Source organism: Dermacentor variabilis, chromosome 2 (assembly GCF_050947875.1).
Source record: "Dermacentor variabilis isolate Ectoservices chromosome 2, ASM5094787v1, whole genome shotgun sequence".
NCBI lineage: Eukaryota > Metazoa > Arthropoda > Arachnida > Ixodida > Ixodidae > Dermacentor > Dermacentor variabilis.
Window position 1 is genome coordinate 33,958,368 of NC_134569.1, and position 19,752 is coordinate 33,978,119.

Genomic DNA, 19,752 nt, shown 5'->3' on the forward strand with positions numbered 1-19,752 from the left:
TTTCGACTTAACATTAGTGTTGCATAGTTTAAGTTCCAAAGTTCAATGGTTCACAGACATTGAAACTCACGGCAGTGACCATATTCCTACGTACATGACAATCAGAGGCCTTGAGAGTTCTCTTTACTCTGTGCCCTGAAGACCGATAGACTGGCAAGCGTACCGGATTTCGATTGAGGAAAAGGGCACACATGACCCCGAGCCTCTAGAATACATGATCATACAAGCTTAGCCGCTTCTACGCGGACGTTTACAACATCTAAAAGACGCATAGATTTCGACGAAGAATTCGAGAGGCTTCGAGTGATCCACCAGTTGGCCGAGAGACGATATAGGCTAAGTCCATTATGACCTGAGGGAAGCCCGACGCATTCAGAAGAAAGTTCAGCGTCCGATGAACAAACTTCAGGACCATCGATGGAACAGCTTCAGAGAATCGCTGAACCCTCGAAAGTCGTAACCCCTCGTGTGGAGAACTCTTCAGGGTCTTCATTCACCTCCACAACAACGTCGTCCCTTCACAGCGCTGGCTTTACATCAAAGTCGTCTAGAGCTTGAGGTCGCAGGAGAATTTTGTGCGAAGGTTACTGTCGACTTCGTTCTGCTGGCTGACTTCTCGCTACATGAAGTTTCCATCGCGAGAGATAAAGGCATGGAAGTGCCTTTCTCTATGGAAGAACTGGAAGCGGTCTTTGCTTTGTGCAGGCGATCGTCATGACCCGGTACCGATGGGGTGACCTACGCTGCCTTAAGGCATCAAGGTTCTACAGCACAATGTTGTCTTCTGGATATATTCAACCAATCTTGGCGTGACCGCATAGTCCCTTACGTATGAAAGTGTTGCCGGCTGGTGCGTCTACTGATGCCTGGGAAGTCTGCCCTGGACCTTAGATCGTACCGGCCGACTGCTCTTGCGAGTTGCATCGGTAAGGTCATGGAGAGGATGTTGCTGACATGTATGGAATGGTACCTCAATAATGTAGCATTTACCCTGAGGCTAGGCTGTTTTTCGACGTGAATGCTCTTTAACTGACAGCGTCATCGATCTTGTGACTTCCGTTCCGTAACAAAAAGCTATAAAGTGCCTCTCTGTGGCACTCTTAGATGTAAAAGGTGCCTAAGACAACTTAACCTATAAGGCCATTCTCTGAGCTCCTGAAGCCGCAGAACTTGGTGGTCACCTCCTTAGGTGGATTAGGAGCTATCCCTCACAGAGATTTCTGTTTGTCCTTGCAGAGGATTGCCAGACAAGTAGATATATATCCAGTCGTGGTGTTCCAAAAGGCGGAGTGTTGAGCCACACTCTTTTCAATGTCGTTCTAGTGGCGCTTGCCGAAACGCTACCACACACTGCTAACGTCTCGCTCTACGTTGACGATATTTGCATCTGGGCGTCCAGCGTGACAAGGCCAGAAGTGCGCGTCAGAATCCAGAAAGTGGCAAATCTGACAGCGGCATACTTTCGCCGACACGGTCTGGCGATTTCTACAGAAAAATGTGCACTAGTGGCATTTACACGAAAATCGATTTCTTTCTACCTGGAGTGTATGTCAAAATAACCATGTAGCAGCGGGCAGTTTACCAGCAAACTTATACGGAGCAATGGATATTTTACGTTTCTGGATCAAAGGTCAATGTTATTCTTGCCTCCGTGTCCGCTTCAACAGCAGATAGGTGATTACTTATAGCACTGAAATAAATTGAAAAAAAAAAGAACACCTTATTTTTGCTTCAAATACGGCCTATTTGATCCTGGATTTTGGTGGCCAGAACTCGTCAGCAACACCATTGTTAGGAACACGAAATTAAAGCAAAGCTTAGGATCTCAGCGCAGAGGCAGTTATTAACATTCATAAGTAGGGCAAGACTCAGGAGCACAGGGATATTGCTCTGCGAGGTCATAATTAATTATTCTTATAAAGAATTGCGCCATGGCCATGAGTGACAAATCTCGACAACCTAAATAAGCTGCAATTATTCATTTATTCTAAACACCCAATCGAGGACTTTTTTTTTCAGATACCGAGAAGCAGTGCTCCCCAGAAAAAAATATAAAGAAATCCAGATACTTGGGCAAAACAGGCGCAGAACTGTAATCTTCGAACTTTATACTCAAAAAGCTTTTTCTTCTTGCTTTCACAGTCGGACACGACTGATTAGGACATGGAACGAGAATGTCTGATTAGATGCCGAGGCACTCTTCACCTCTCAGTCCAATGTTGAGGGCATGTCTTTCGTGTTTATTATTTCGTCAGACCCCATAGATGAACATGGGAGCAATATCAAAAAGACAATTAATTAGCCACACGTTCGGTGCAATATCGTGAGCATGCATCTTTCACCGGCCATTAAAACAGGCTTATGCATACATACGAGGAACAAACATGAGAGAACGGTATTTCTTCCTAGATGTCTACAGCGGGTACGCCGAGCAGGCCTTGCTGGAGAGCTGCCCTTAACGAGGGGGCAGGCTAATGCTAATTACTTATTCTCGTAAAGCTTCCACGCGGATTATTCGCGATAACACGAGCGGTTGTCTCAGTGAGATGACAGTGAGCAGCTCAGCATGGTCGCAGCATGCGACAGAATGAGCCGGGCTTTTTTTACTCACTTTTGCGTTCCCGCTTTTTGTTCGCTAAGTCTCGTCGTTCTGCAGTTCTTGCTGATGAAGTGCATTTAATTACAAGAGAGATAAGCTCAGCCTCCTTAAGCCCTGCCGCGATACGGTATGTCACAGTTGCGCTTGATTAATAGTGCGTGATGCCGGCTAAATTTAACAATCAGGGCATGGGCTAAAGAAAAAGAAGAACTAGCTCTCTTTTTCACATCCTACTGCTCTTTGTGCAACAGTTTCTTTTCCTATCATTGTCGCATTTGAGACTTCGATGAAGAAGAAGCCTCCCGGGGTTAGCTAGCGCAATGTATAAAGACGCCGTGCATCAACGGCTGCCTCAGGTGCTCTATAATGAAATATCCAAATATGCAGCACCTTCAAAAGAACCCCCATGGACATTAAATGAGGTTCAGAATTTTCTGCAGTTGCTATTAGCTTCCTGAGGATGAGAATAATGCGTTTCTAATGATCGGTGTACCCACTTAGCAGCATACTTGATGGCAGAAGAACGCAAAGGTAACGACAGACGTGTCATGAGGGAGAAACAGGGTGTGATTAATTTAAAAGACGGGAGGGACGCCCGTTCTTTCTTTCTTATTTTCCTTTGTTCTAACTAGTGGCTGGTTGGGAGCGATAAGCGAAATACCACAAAACAGTGTCTGGAGAATCAATACAATACCCATGTTTCTGAAACAACCACTTCTTTCTCTTTCTCTCCAGTAGCAGGTGCAATTAAAGCATGACATGCACTGCCAGTGTAAATTATTCTTCGCTTTCATGTCTAGTTTTTGTCTCTTCAGCTATTTGCTTTTATCCAGGTAACTACAGAAGCCTGAGCCCCTTCGCTGAGCTTTTGAGTTATCTGATTCATTTTCTGTAGAAATGCGGTCTCAATATTGATTCGTTGCTTCGCAGTCACTGAGGAAATAGTCCATAGGATCCATATGCATCTAATCCATAACAAATAATCCATATGCATCTAACAGTTTCTGTGATCTTGAGGCAGAAGGTATAGGCACAAATCCAAGCACTTCATATAACAGTCAAATAAAGGCCACAAGTAGTTGTCACGACGCAAAACTTCCAAGACGTACACACATACTTCGCCAAGCTTCTGGTGCATTCCCCTAAATGTAAGGTTTTAGTAAGCATGATGAATCAACGAACAAAAGGACCAATACATTCCACCATCGAAAGGATTAAATTCCCACCTCTTAAGGCTGACTGGGTAAACAAAAAGCGCGTTTACCAGAAGAAGCCAGAGAGGCTTGGTACCCTTAAAGAAAGCTTGCTAGCGTCCATCGTCACTATCAACGGAAACAGAGAATGAAGAAAACATGCTTTAAGACGGAGCTTAGCTTCAGAAAATGCGCACGTGAAGCCCCTCAGAAGATAGCCCACTTGAAGGTTAGGCTTGCCGAAGTAGATCTTCGATGTCATGGCAGGCAAATTGATGCAAAGCGTGCAGTGGTTAGCGTCGAGTAGGCCGAATCATAGTATCTTGATTGCGCTTGGCAACCCTCTTAATCATGCACTGCCGCTGAAGTTCCGAATATAGTTTGACTTCGTCTTATGACCGCGTCACAGAAGAACATATAGAAGGGCGTGTAATATAGTATACATATATCTAAATATATGCGGAACCTCACGGTGACATCGACGGCGACGGCGACAGCCTAATTTCGCCTGGAGAGTCGACATAATTGCTATCGCAATAAAATATGCAACGGTTCTCGCCTGTGTAACAGAGTCTGTGTTAACAAAACACTTCTTACGGTGGTGTTATTCGTTAAAGAAAGGCGAGGACCCTCCCGGTCCCGATAGTGGAAATGTGATTAGTGAAGGCAGTCTGTCAGTGCGAACAGTTTTCATGATATCGAACTTTTCTGAATTGTGCTCCAGTAGAGGTGAAGAGAGTGGACTAGGTCAACGAGACGTCTACGGGGTCACACTTGCAGACGTCTACGAAGAGTGCCATGAAGTTTGCAAATCTCAGTGTTTCACATATGCTCATGAAACCTTACGGGTTTACCAGCATTTTCTCGCGCGGAAATGTCAAAAACCACGTCGTTTCTGTTTCCTTTCTTTCTCTTGTTATTTTGAATGTTTATAGAATAGCAGACAATTCATTAGTGCACAGCAAAATCAAGCTTACTGAAGAACAATGTGTAAAGAAGGACGGAAATTTGTTGGTTTGGTGCCAGATTCGAACATGCACCGATGTACAAAATGCACAACGTACTGATGCACTAGGTACTGAAAACAGGCAGTCACAGCTTGAATTACACAGTATGCCCCTACAGCAATACAATAATAATAATAAGAGCTGCTTTCATGATCCCGACAACATGTTTGTTAAGTTGCCAGAAGCAAAAACAAAACGACGGAGGAGTAAAATAGAAATCTTGATTACTTCTCAGTATTCTGGATTAGTCTGACTATGTAATGATCGTCCAGCCTCTTGGCTTAGCTTTTCTGACGCTCTCAGCTTATGCTAACAGATCATAAACCCGACTGCCTTCTCCTAATTGGCTGGACCATTACTCAAACAACTTGTTGACTGTAAGTATTTGTGTTGCCCTCATAAAGGCACTCACGAAGCAAGCTGTACTAATCTAGCTGCTCGTCTTGTTTCGTCAAAGTCCCGCGATTTTAGTATTTTTGTCAAAACCCTGATTTTTTTTTTGTTCTGTCGCGAAAGAGAAGAATAACTTCTCATTACTTCACCGTTTGGACATTCGTCATGATGACGATGGCTTTTAGAAATCACACACGATTATTATCGAAGACGGTATAGAAAAAATACCTTGAGTAGCTACAGGCAAAGTTTCACGTCAATGCTTATAACTAACTCCTATTTGCCCTCGATGTTCGCTACACCATTTCTTTTAGACTCGTTTGTTCGCGTTTTCGCTTTGTAATCAAGGATTCAGTACAAAAGCCATGTTTGCTGTCTTCACGGCAAGGTCATTTCCTTTTATGGGAGTTTTGATTGCTGAAGCAGCATTGGAACTTTTTAGTTTGTAATATGTATTGCTTCATGCGCAAGAAAATTGTCTTGACGTATGAGACTGTCATTATTCCTAGTTTTGGTTGTTCTCTAACCAGCGTCTGCGTTTTGTTTAGGTGAGTAAACGGTAAAAAATGGCTTCAGAACTGGAGTATTTTCTATCGACCTCATCCTAGGCGATTTGCGATGGAAGAAAGGACCTGAACTGCTTCAATGCAACATAACCACACCAGCCGAAGCAATTGGTTTTTCTTATTTTATCTCCCAACTATATCGAACCACGTAATCCCCCTGTCGCATGTCGGTCTATTGTCATTGCCGTTCGATTTGAAGAAAGACAAAAAACCCAAATTTTTTGATTAACTCAAACTGGAGGTTATAACTCAAACTGAGGTTTAGAATAAGATGGTCAAGAAAGCTTGTGAATATTATTTTCATAATAATTGTTGGCGAGGGGGTGGGGTTACTTCCTATAGCTGCAAAAATGAGCTTGGAGGGCCTTATAACAGTGGGCTATCAGATTCGTTAGACGATCCCACCGCTGTCAACCAGATGTAAGAGCTGTCGGACGATCTCGCCGCTGCCACCATTTGAAGGAGTTGAAGGTCGTAGAGAGGAAACTGGGAGGAACTGGGTGAACAGGGTTTTTAGATTATTTACAGTTTGAACAAGAGATACATTTACACATTCTATGCGTGACTCCCAAATGGCGCCCGCAAGACGAACACACAGCACACAGCTTACGAGCACACAGCTCACGAGTACATTTCGAGCACAGAGCACGACGACGAGCACTAGCACACTGTAGCAGCCGACAACCGCTGCTTATAAGCACTCAATTCGTCCCTAGTTCCCAGGTGAGGAAAACATTCGACCAGTCAATCCGTAGAAAGTCCTCGTGGTCGCCTTTGTGAGAAGGGGGTAGGAGTTTTACACACACACATGCCGCACAGGTTTCAGTGCTCTCTCCGAAGGTCGACGACCTTTGCAGCGCAGTCGTCATGGTATCCATTGTCTTGCGTCCCCGTAGTCAGATGGTCACGTCCTACCCCAGCCGGCGCCTCTAAATTCCAGAGCTGCCTTTTTCCTGTAGTCGCCACGTGTTTCGGCAGAAAGTGACGAATCCTGGGGCCCCCGTACTGCAAAGCACCCTTTTGCCAGGGAGGCTCCCCCTGCCGCAGAGAGACCATGACGACCCGGCAAATTAACCAACAATGCACGGGGTGCCAGACGTGGCCAGCCCTGCTGTCGTCACCGATCCTCCAAACGAGGCGCATGGTCGGTTAGCGCTGTCCTCGCTGGTTCTCTTCAGGGAAAATCGCAATGCTCGCAGCTGCACTTGGCTGAGAAAACCTGCAGGTCCGCAACTCGTCAGGCCATTCCTAACAGGGCTCAGGATTAATTTTTATTCTACCAATTGTTTGACGTGCACTAAGTACTCGAGATTTTGTGGTCGCTGCCTCCACTCTAACACAGTATCTCCACACAGTATCTGATCGTCACTCCGTCTGATCATGAGACGGAGTACAAATAATGGGAGAAAGTAACACGTCACACGTTTATGATTACCGTTTTTAAGCACAAAACATGAAGGCAGTGATGCAGCGGGAGATTGTACGTAGAATGTCAGACATAGAACATTGACGCCTAATTTGGCAGGTGGAAAGGGGCGTTGAGCTACGAGCTGTGGGGCATTTAAAGAAATTTGAAGTTACCAGTTGAGTCGCTCACCTGATCTGCTATAAGGGTTGGCTCTGCATTTTTCATTGCAGATTTTTATAGAGAAACAGTGGTGTTAGCTCAAAGGGGACCGCTAGAATTGTGCTCAAGCAGTAACTTGAACAGCGCTGTGCTTGGTCATACATAACGGAAGCACTCGATGACGTTAAATAGATGTGAAGACAAAAACGAGAAAAAAAGTACTACGTAAGGAACTGCACTGGCCTTGTCTAAGTATACTTAAGCATTGTGCCACTTGCTCATCTCCAAGCAGCCCGGTGTCATTATCAATCTTGTCAAACTTGATCCGACCAGTATAAACACTTATCAACCCTTATCGGCTGCTGTCAACCTTATCGGAATAGATCCAACCCTTAGCAAACCTTATCGGTTGTTAGTAACCATATGGCAATCGATCCGATCTTTATCAATCCTTTTCTATCCTTATCAGCCTCATCGGGCATAATCCGACCCTTATAAGCTGTTATCGGTCCTTATCAGCCTTATCGAACTCGATCCGGCCCTTATGGACCCTTGTTGGTCTTTATCAACCTTAAACGAATTGGTGCGATCATGGCAAGCCCTTATTGCTCTTTAGCACCTTATCCATCCGTGTCGAACCATTATCAACCGTGATGAGACCCATATAGCCCCTCATTACTCCTTATCAACTCAGTGACTGGTTACCTGTCAGTGTATGAACGCTCGGAGATCGGTGGCATTTCTGTTGGTGAGGGAACGGCCGAACGGAAGGTGCATCCCGCGACTACCCAAACGCATCGGGTATGTGGTGTGCTTGGCATGAAATTTTCACAAAGCTGGAATTTTTTTATGCGAAGCATATTACTAGAGCTCAGCCCAGCTCCTCAGGCGCGGCGGTGTCGCCTTCAATACCACGTGACACCGTGACGTCACGACAGAGGAGAAACGGGGCTGCAACTCGCGCCGTCGCTCGCGGCGTCGCCTTCAAGGCTGACCACGTGACACCGTGACGTCACGACAAAGGAGAAACGGGGCTCCAACTCGTGCCGTCGCTCGCTGCGTCGCGGCGGTATATAAGCAGCTGCGCTTGTTTGTAGGTGGCTTTGGCTCAACTCTTGCAAGGTGGGCTGGGTGGGAATCGAACCAGGGTCTCCGGAGTGTGAGACGGAGACGCTACCACTGAGCCACGAGTACGATGCTTCAAAGCGGTACAAAAGCGCCTCTAGTGAATGCGGTGTTGCCTTAGAAACGAGCTGTTTCTAAGGCTCAGGCGTGCGTCGCTTGCTCAGGCGCACATTTCGTTGCCGCGCCGAACGCTGCGTTGCTCGACGCTCACCGCGTCCAATGCGGGGCGCGTAGTCGCTGCGCCGTAGCCCATTGTCTTACACCCCTTGGCGGGTCGACGGGAACGCTGTCGCGTTCCACTCTTGAAGGCGAAGCACAGTAACGCATGAGTTGTTTCTTCGTCTAGCCGAACCAAATATAGCCAAGCAACAGCAGTTCACCAGGCTAAACAGTGGTTCAACAACTAAAATAAAGGCTAGTATGCTTCGCATCCTAGGCTTAACCTTAGCTAAGCCACAGCCATTTTTTTTATTCCTACCACGCTGCAAGTCGGCTCTCCATGAGGTCCTAGAGATGGCTTTTATTCCATTATAACGAAAGCTTTCAACAAAGCCTTCAAGAATCTGTTCTCCTTTCACATTTGTTTTGTACCGCTGCTACAACACAGTCGTATGGTTTAGATACATTCCCCTTCTGCAGGCATAAGCCACTTGTCTCCCGGTTATTCGTCTTTCTTGATGTAAGCAGTCAGTCTCTAAGAGAAATGTTACAACTTCGACTAATGAATTATCTTCCAGAAATAGTTGTTTCATCTGTTAGAGATGCACCACCGGCTGCTTGGGCCTTCTTGAATGAATTTGTTCAAGGATTTTTCCTTAAGGCTCGCTTTAGTTTGAATTATATTTTCACTGCCTCTCGGAAAGAAATTTCTGCTGCACTCATAGACACATTGTTTCCTATTGCCCATTATCGTGCTCCTTGTTTGGAATGCTATTACCTAGATGTACGTAAGCGTCTCCGTCGAATGATCATTCCTCGATCTATCGAAACATTTTTCTTTAAGTAGCATTCTGCAACCCTTCCTGTCAAAAATCTGGTTAGCAAAGAGGGGCTGTTTCGTGCCGTGGTCGACAAACTGCTGCTTGTGTCCTCATGCTGAGGCGATTGATCACTGTTTTATATATTGTAGGGATGCCGTGTTCTTCTGGGCCATTATCCAAAGAACACGTTAAAAATTCAGAGCCATTACACTCTGTGAAGAGGGATGACCAGCGGAGCTGTACATAACCATATATAAAAGAAAGCTTCAAAATAATGTAACACAAATAAGCACGTTGTTATGTTTATTTATATTTACGCTTATCTCGTGACCACAGTAATTATGGCTTTATGGTCGCTATGATAGACGGCCACGACCTCTGTGACGACATTGATGTTCTTAGCGTACGGTAGGTCTATGCATGACTGATGGCGCATCGTGGAGGCATTGGTCTTGGTGTAGCATTGAAGGCCGAACCTTTCCAAAACAAACGCCAAGGACCACTTTCCGTCGGGACGAGACACGTCGACGTTAAAATCACCCGCAATGACAATGGGATTGGGTCCCCTGGGAGGACCCGCCGAAATGTATCGATCGTAAAGTCTTCAAGGTCCCTCTCCGACGTTCCAGGATGAACATATACGGTGGTGACGATTCCGTCTCCCTTCTGTACGGCGCACGCGTCAGAACATTCCACGGCAACGCTCTCGCCCGTCGCCGGTAAGGCATACGGCGCAGCGGCCGCGCTCTCGTCGTTTGCGTAGATCGCAATGCATCCAACCATCATCCATCATCCATCACCGTTTTTGACACATGTGGCATCAAACGCAGCTTGGACGCATGCGCTGATATGCTTTTGCTTCATGCTTAGGATATTTTAGCTCTATGGACGCCGCCATAGTTTTTACCTACGTATATCACGAAACGCTGGAAACTAGCCTAACAGAGCTCCACTTGAAATTATTTAGATATCACACCGCACGCAATTCGTTTTCTGCCTTTCGAAGATCCGTGTGACCCACCTTACTAAATGTTCACCGCGCTTGGGCAAGCATTTGGTGCAGTGGAATGTGCCACAGGCACGTTGTGCGACCGCGAAGCAATCGGTCTTTTATTTTTTCGGGAATCTGCTGCCTGCGTTCGCAGTATGTACACTGCTCAAGGAACGGCGCGGGCTGGATGCCTTTCTTGGATGCTTGCACCTGCTTGCCTGACTTTTGAATGCGCTTTCAGTCATTTTAAATTTCTGTACCGCTATGTTTTTCCTAATTTGAACAAGATTCTGCTCCTATATAATAAAATAAAGAAAGAAAAGTCATAGGTCGTAGGGTCGCAGGTTTGAAACTCACCCCCACCAATATTTTTCGTTTCCAATTTATTTTTGTTTTATACATTATTTTCTTTATGGGGATCTCTTTTACGTGACGGACGGACGAATGGGTTTCCTCGTTGGGTCGGCATATAAATGCTTACGCATCTAAAGTGGCGCCCATGTTGCCCTGTTTGTCTCGTCCGCATTTATTTACGCCGTCAAGTAGCTGTGGCATGACTAAAGATTACGAATGAAGCTTGCAGTGGTTACATCAACTATCATCTGCAACTAAAAAGATTTCGAGTTTGCAGCTGCATTTTGAAGTCGAAAAACATTGTCGGTTCCTCACGATGAATGACCGTGCAAGTTATTCCACTGTAAGAGAATCGCAGACTTGAGCCGTCAACGCATCCGATATGGTCAGGTTAAGGGGGCGAGGTAAGCTAGCGTGTTAAGAGGCGTTTGAACGAGAGAGATATCCTGGCTGTCGGCGGGGGTGAGTGTGCATCACGTGACAACAACGTCGTGCTCTTGCGAGATGGCGTGATGCCGCCGCATATCCACTGCGAAAGGGGACCTTCTGTGCCGATAAAACAAACGATCACCACTTATGAGGAGAGGCAGCGGAATTTCGTGCTGGTGTCTGGGGACCTTGGCCAAATTGCTGCTGCAGAAAGCAGAAATCCTATCGTAATCGCTTCGTTTTTACGGTTGGTGGTATGCAGGAAGGAAAAAGTTAGCAGAGACCATTAAGTCACGCAGCCAGCCTTGGCAAGCGAACGCTCCGTGAAGCCAGTTCCTTTGCTCAGTGGTGGCCTGACACGTGACCTCTTGCGTCGAGATCACGGAGTAAAAATCGAGATTTGCTGAGGCGTTTGGTTGCCAGTAGCTATGCCAGTAGTTTTTATTCGGTGTGCTCTTGTTCGGCTGCTCTGCCGTGGTTCCGCCTGCAGAGCGGGAACACTAACGCCAAACGCGCACTTTTACCAGCAATCACGTGTTGGGTCGACAATCGTTGTGCTGTCGGGCTTCAAACGCGTTGCGCGATACTCCCTTCCATGGTTTCTTCCTTCCTCCATTGTTGGCGGCCGTTGAGGAAGAAATACACTAGGAGGGAGCGTGATGTAACAATCTTGAAGCCTAGCCATATAAAATATACAGGAGAAGCAGGCCCTGGTAGATTCTAGTCGACCCGCCGCGGTTGCTCAGTGGCTATGGTGTTGGGCTGCTGAGCACGAGGTCGCGGGATCAAATCCCGGCCACGGCGGCCGCATTTCGATGGGGGCGAAATGCGAAAACACCCGTGTGCTTAGATTTAGGTGCACGTTAAAGAACCCCAGGTGGTCAAAATTTCCGGAGTCCTCCACTACGGCGTGCCTCATAATCAGAAAGTGGTTTTGGCACGTAAAACCCCAAATATTATTATTATTAGATTCTAGTCGGCTCGCTTTGGTTGCATCTGCTGCGGAGGTTTCGGAATAGGTGTACTTGGTAGGGCGTGACAAACGCACCACGAGGTTAGTGAAGGTTAAAGTGTGTGAAGCAGTCGAGTCTGTTATGTCCGTGAGGTAACGCACCACACAGCCATACGTTAAACGCCCCTCACCAGGCCACATAGAAAATTTCGTTTATACACTGGAGGTTGTTACGTGCCCGCTAGGGAGAGTTCTACCGCAAGAATTTTTCTAATTGACTCATTAATAGCCGAAAGAGAAATATTTCAGTGCCGCGAACCCATGACTTCAGCAAACGAGATGTCACCGCTAACATAACACCCTCTCCCCTTGCGCCGTTTATAGTCGGGGACAACTTTTGAACAAAAAGGGTGCTTACTCCTCCCAGGCTGATGCAGACAAGCCTCTACCAATGGGCGCGCACTCTAGACTAACGTCACGAGGCGGACAGCCGTTGAGCCCGCCGATAAAGATGGCCGCCCGCGCTTTCAACTGGGCCGTATCGCGTCAGTCGTGTGCGTCTGCCGCTCGTCAGAGTGAATTCCCAAACTGTTTGTGGTGGTCTGTCATGCTGCAAATATTACTGCGAGCTTACGATGCACCATTTCTGCAGCCTGAGTTTATTCTGAGCCGTGATCAGGCGACGAAAGTTTGCAGAGAGCATCGCTGACGCTACGCTATGTGAACAGGCGAGACTGTAGGCTTGCAAAAAAAGAAAGAAAAAAAGAAAACGTAAGAAAGAAACGAAAGAAAAGCTATCATATTGAAAATAAATTTGTGAAAACATACAACCAAAAATAGATATAAATCTTATGCTATTTAAAACTAGCAGTATTTATTTAAAACAGTGAATGAAGCATTCTTGTATCTTTCCTGCCTCGATCGTCTTCTCACACGAGGTTTGTAACGGTTTCGATAAATGCATTGTTTTTTTCTTCAAGTACTTGCTAAATTGCAACTGATTCATCTTAAGCTCGGAATGCGAGTAGTAAATGTGCCATGTACATGCAAGCCAGTGTAAAGCCATGCGGAGTTGCTCGTTGTACTTTTGTCCCTGGCAAAGAAGTTAAAAAGCAGACGACGCGCAGCGTTGTAGAAGTCCTGAGGTTATATTTCACTCGCAGTCAAGCATTTGGTGTAGGATTCCAATCACGAGAGCTGTACGAAACCAGTCATAAAAATACAACAGTCTTTATTTATACCGGAAAATACGCGCTTTCGAAGCACGGTTTTTCGAAAGGGACGACTTTAGTCGCGGAGGCAATCGGCTGTTGCGCTTCGGTCATCCGGGGGGAGCCTCCCCCTTTTTTCTAAAGTTGTACCCGAGTATAGCCTCCACAAGCGAAATTCCTTCCCTGTGTTGTTCCATATCGAAGTTCGAGGATCGCGTGACGCATACAACGCAGGTCCTGCCTTCTATTTTTTTTTCTGACTTTTTATTGCGGCGCGGCGCCCTTCCGCTGACAGTGTCGCACGCGAGCAGCTGCGTTTGTCTCGTGTCGCGCAGCGTACGCTTTTGCGTGCTGTGCACAAGAACGCCTGACTAGCGGTGTAATAAATCAGCGCTACAGGACCACTGAGGCAGACACAAGCGGATCACAAAGCATAATCGCGCGTTGGAACACGGTAGAAATGACATAGTTCTGTTGTCTGTGCGGGCGACTGAACGGCGTGGGAACAAGCACACGAAACGGAAGAACATGTCTTTCGCTGCGGTGCGAAGTAAAACAAAAACTCGCCGACATTCGTTTTGTCTGTTTTATTATTTCTCTGAACTTTAATTCGTGTATTAAGGCAACAGGTATTACACAAATAACAGATGTTGCCTGGAATAATCCTCGAAGTCATGTGTCACTATGAGAAACGTCACACCACATACATGTACATAGGCGCACTTGCGCATATGCGCCACCTCTCGGGCTCAGGGCCCGGCGCAAGCGAGTACAAGGGCAAACGGCGTTTGTTTTGAAATTTCAGCTCTCCCCGCGGCGCGTAGCAATTTAATACTTAGCAGACACAATTGCGAGCGCGCATTGTATATATTACACTTGTCAGCTCAAGAGAGACAGAGAAATGAGGAAGGCAGGTATGTTAACCAGTCAAGAGTCTGGTTGGCTCCAAATGGCCAAACTGTGTGAGGGGTCGTTTAAGCAGCAAACAGGTGAAAGGCTGCAGCGAGCGAAGGAGTCGGGCAACCGGCATTGTGCCCAACAACGCGAAGAACACCTCAAGAATGACGGGTCGTGTTTCTGGGCGGTTTCAGGGAAACGAGAAAGCCGTTCGTTCTGCAAACGTGTGCATGCAACCAAGCCACCCTTCCGACAATGATTCGTCGCGTTCGGGGCCACCGTCAAGGAAACAATGGCGTCTTTTGCCCTCGCAAACATGTGAAGGCGAATAAGCGAGTGTCCAAAACCCGCTGCGGCTGCTTCACCATGAGAAGGAAATTCCTCTCTTCTTGTGCCCAAAGATGATGGTGTTGGGCTGCTGAGCACAAGGTCACGGGATCGAATCCCGGCCACGGCGGCCGCATTTCGATGGGGGCGAAATGCGAAAACACCCGTGTACTTAGATTTAGGTGCACGTTAAGGAACCCCAGGTCGAAATTTCCGGAGTCCTCTACTACGGCGTGCTTCATAATCAGAAAGTGGTTTTGGCAGGTAAAACTCCATAATTTAATTTTTTGTGCCCAAGGATGAACTGGCGAGTTGGGGACGCCGAACATATTGACACGTGTACTTGGTTATCTTTCTCGGGCGACCGCTTTTCACCGGCTAACAAACGTTAAACGTTATCGCTATGAGCAGGACGCGCCTTCAACGATCGGGGGTTTCTGCAATGTTTTCGATGGTTCTATCTATTGTCTACTGTCACCGAACCTTGTGTAGTATGACTGTATGTGCGACGCCAATTGTGCAGTATTTTCTGGAAGACACGCAAACACAAGCAATCGCTCTGGAATTTTCTACGACTCACTATATAAAAGCGGACGCGCTTGACCCGCAGATTAGATTTCGAAGATGGCCAACTGTGTTCGCCGCTGTCGTTGAGATTTTAGTGTCACTCGTGTTTAGGGCACAAGTTCGCGCAATGGAGAGTTTCGTCATTCACAGTTCTGCTACAGTGTTCTCGACCATCACTACAATGTGACAACATTTGAGACCGTGCCAACCCATTGTTAAGGCAGACGGTGGCAGTCGACGCTGTATTTCTGCTCAAGGTCTTCGGATTCTCAGCAGAATGGCGAGAACTCCACAGGCGCGTCTCAATAGCGAGTTCCCACCACACAAACTTACAAAATAGTACTTGTAAATCAAAAGGACAGGCAACTACTTCGGCGTTTAGAGCGCAGGCTAAAGCTATATTTTTTTTCTCGCAAATATTTATCCCTCTGCAGAGCCGTTTGCTAAGCGAAAACGTCAAGTAAGATTGTCCTGAAAAAACATCTCCCTTCCTAGGTGCAACACAATGGCAGAAAATTTTGCAGGAAAATACGCCCCGCACTTTAAGGTGAACAACAGCTGATTTGACGAAACTTGGACTGCGTGGGGAAAATAAACCAGGCTAAAGGTTACCACGTACCAAACCATCTCGAATGGTCCGGCGACTATGTCGGCCCAGTCCTACACAACAGGAACCGCGCATTTGACCCCTCAGAACGGCAGGGACAGCCTCCGAGGAGGTTGGCTCGCCGAGCCTAATGGAATCATGTGACATTTCTTCATAGGTTTTTCCTTCCTCCATCTTGGCGGGCCTTTCACATCTTCAAAGGCTCATTGCACGTGCGCCACAGTGAAGGTTATTATAAGGGAATGCCCTTTATCGTTTTTTTTTATAGCTGGTTGGAAATTTCCCGTGCTTTCAGGACAGTAGAGTTGAAGTATGCAAAAAGATGAGTTTGACGGGATGAAAGAAGGGAGAGGGATGGAGCAATATTCTAGAACAGTAAACACGTGCGGCTGTCTAGCTTGCCTACAATCGCTGACTGAGGCCAGTCGCAAAACCTATGGCAGGAAGGCTGGACATTCAAGGCTTTTTTGCAAGCATGGCTAGTAATCTTCAACACGAACCCCCAAGGTTTTTGGCAATCTGTAGCCCAGTGGCTTAACAGCCGTAAACAACAACTGGCGAGAGCTCTTTATCATCCGGATCCCACTTCGCTATATAGTCTGATACGTTCGCTTCTTGCGTAACTTCGCTTCTAGAGCAGCTATCACGAAAGAGATCCGGTTCCTTTCAGAGAGGCTGTGCGAACTTGTTACGAAACACATTGATAAAACCTAAGATGTAAGCCTTAATGGCGCCGCTTAGTTATTCTCTATGCCCCGCCGACAATGCAATATGATTCCAAGATTGCATTTCTTATGAAACAGGCGTAAGGAAAATGACGCAGAAATATAATATCACGAAAAGTGCGACAGGAGTAATTTGATAACGTGGGAGTGGCGAGGACCTGAGCTATTATATAAATACTTTCCTGATTCCGATTTCAATCATATCTTTTATCACATCTCTATACTGATAAATAAGTGAAAGTGTGCGCTCCATCAAGCTTCCAGTTACTGCGACAGGCAGTTAAAAGCCTGAAATTGGTTTAGCTGCGCGTGCCCGTCTTTAACGTTACGCGGCAGTCTTCATTACACCTGCTCCTTCATATGATGAATGAAATAAAACGTTCCACAGCATCAACCCAGCCACTGGACGATATCTACCGCATCTACTCCTATAATTGTCGCACTATCTTTTTCATGGGATATAGATGCGATATTGAGAGGAAGGGGGAGGAGGGGGTGATAATTACGCCGGGAAACGTTTTGAGAGAACAGTCTAGATGCTATACAGAAAACACTAAAAACAAAGTCGCTATACGCCTCGTGCACCGCCTATAGAGGCGCCACTGAAAGCCACCTAGCGGACGCTTCCAACAGTACAAGCGGGAGCAGTAGCAGACGACAGCCTTTTGCAGCAAGGATGGCTGAAGTTCGTGGCTGCGATTTCTCCTTTGTTCGGGTGCCAGACTAATTCTTCCCGACGACAGCTGTAGGGAAGACGCTGACCTCCGCGCGAGCGGGTATGAACACGATGTTACCGGTGTTTGTGACAACATGGTCCACATACGTGCAAGGTATGTCCCGCACATATGTTTGCTAACCCAGGAAAGAAGTGACACGTGTTCCGAAAATGAAACGCCATGAACCCCATATACATGACGTGGAGCTCATGTTCACTAGCCGATAAATTTTGTTGAGTGATGCGATCTCTCGATGGTTTTTTTTTTAATTCTACCCTTGCCGCAGTGCTGCTTCTGTACCTGAATAATAAGCACCCGTCGTTAGTGCAGACTTATATCAAACAAATCCGCACGGTGCAATCTCTGCATATGCCGTTGTGATTTTTCTGCCGATGAACACATGTGACATCGCCGAATAAGTGCAGTCGAAGTCGCCTCCAGAAGAGTAATTGCCAATTTATTGATGGAAACGCGTACACTAACCAACGAAGTCACCAAACACACGGGTTAATAAAAGCGCGTGTTAGTGCTGTACCGCCGATGCAATTCTGCTGCATACGCCGATGAACTACCGTTCCCGCTGCAGTTTGTGCACTTTTAAATTCCCCAAGGGAGCTGCTTGGAAACGTACAAAGCTAAAGACTGAATAACGTTTCAGCAGTTCTTTACATTACTAGAGAGAGTTGCTACATGATATATTTAAAGGCAGAGCAGCGCCAGTCAAAGTAGATGAGCTCTGGTGGCAAGGCCCGGTTTAGTCGGCTGCAGCGTAAGTATAAGAAAGAATTCAGTTGAGTACAAAACCCACATGCAAGAAGGGACTACGTTGTGAAACAAACAAATCACTCGGCGTGTTAAGCTTGCTCAGGCAGCATCGAGGTGTGATGACTTCCCAAACGGGACGCGAACTTTTCAGCGAGAAATGGAACAAAAATACCATATGCTGCAGCTATTAGCTATTCTCGCCCTGAAATACCTATTTTCTAAACACATTTCCAAAAACGTAAACAATATCTAAGATGCCCTCGGGCGAAAAGAATAAAGCTGTTAAAGAAGCACTTCCTTGGTATCATTCCGATACGACACACCGTGATTTATACCCTTTACAAACAAGGCAGGGTGAAAACTTCGCAGCTCAAAAGAATCGACAAGAGTTATAGCTATATAGCTATATAGCTATAGCTATATAGTTATAATTTTGTTATATCAGGATTTAGCTGCAGTTTTGCCGAGTGCCAGCGTGTCAAATTTGCCATCAAGTTTATGAGATCACGTTTGAGCGTCTGAGAAACATAATTTTCAGAAAAATCGCGCCACTCAATTAGCGCCATCTTCTTTTTTTTTTAACTTCCTTCATTTCCACAAACCATATTTAGCGACGCAGAAGTCATTCAGTTCAAAATGCAGCTCACTGCCTCATTCCACGAAGTAAACAGGGCACGCTCGAGTTATTCGTGTCTCCGAGTGAAGCGTTCGCCCTCTACTCATTAAATCACAAGAAATATAACAGCGTTCCCACGTGATGTTTTTTTTTTCTTCAGGAAACGACCATCTTGAACGAAAGCATATTTTTATCCTGCTTAGTTTCGTTTTCGGATAGCGGATAATTAAATCTGAAGATGAGAACTGGCGCGTGCACGCGCTAGTTTGGAGAGCACGCAGTCAACGACCCCGTTTTTCCGCCCGACAAGCCAGCTCTTCGAGTCGTTTCCTTTCGAGGCAAGCGCCCGGGAGGGAGGCCGCGAGGCATCTTGGCTGCGGCGCGGCCGCGTGCATCAGCCAGATCAAAGCGAGGCCCCCTTCTCCCTCGCCCTCCTCTTCTGCGAGCACCATGTTCAAGCGCTGGGGGACTCCTCCAAGTTCCGGGACATCTCCAACTCCTCCCTTTGCGTGTTTCGGCGCAGCGAACGGACTCCCCAGCGCTTTCGTACGCCTTTTGTCCGAAGCAGTTCTCTCCGAGATCCCGAGCAGAGAACCAAAGGAGCAGGAGAAGGAGAGGAGGTACTTGGCACCTACCAGCCTACGCACTGAAACTGCCGACTACGCTGTTAGTGCGACCCAGCTTACCACTGTGATCTTTGTTTCTTGAAAGATCTCGGCGCCTTTTGTGCGCTGTCCTTCTGCTTGCACCGAAAACCCCCTCTCACTGCTAACTCCACGTCTGGCATATAGGTCTTCTTTTTTTTTTCTTAATTTATGTACCGCCACTTTTGATATATCTATGTTCCTTTCTTCCACTCACTCTTAGGTGAGGCTGTATTTCGTCTTTAACACATACACAGCGACAGAGAAGAAAGAAAAAGAAGCAGCGATGAGGGGAAGCATGGTAGCGCAAATGGAAAGAAAATGAACATATGCGGCGGTCGCCTAACGACGTGGTCTTGTCCATTTGCACTAATGTGGTCGCCGAAGGCTTTCCTAAATGTAATATTCTGTCCTGGCAGAGTTCACCTCCCATTCCTTCTGCTTTTCACTACCCTGTTCTGGCGCTCTCGCCGCCACGTATCAAATGATGCCGCCCGTCGCGAGACTGTGGTGTCGTAGGG

The 19,752-nt window shown here is 46.7% G+C and overlaps 1 protein-coding gene across 3 annotated transcripts in view; it reads right to left on the reverse strand.

Moving 5' to 3' along the window:
* LOC142571623 (igLON family member 5-like) overlaps positions 1 to 19,752 on the reverse strand; it is a 423,151-nt gene that overhangs the window by 46,569 nt on the left and 356,830 nt on the right. The window lies entirely within an intron of this gene.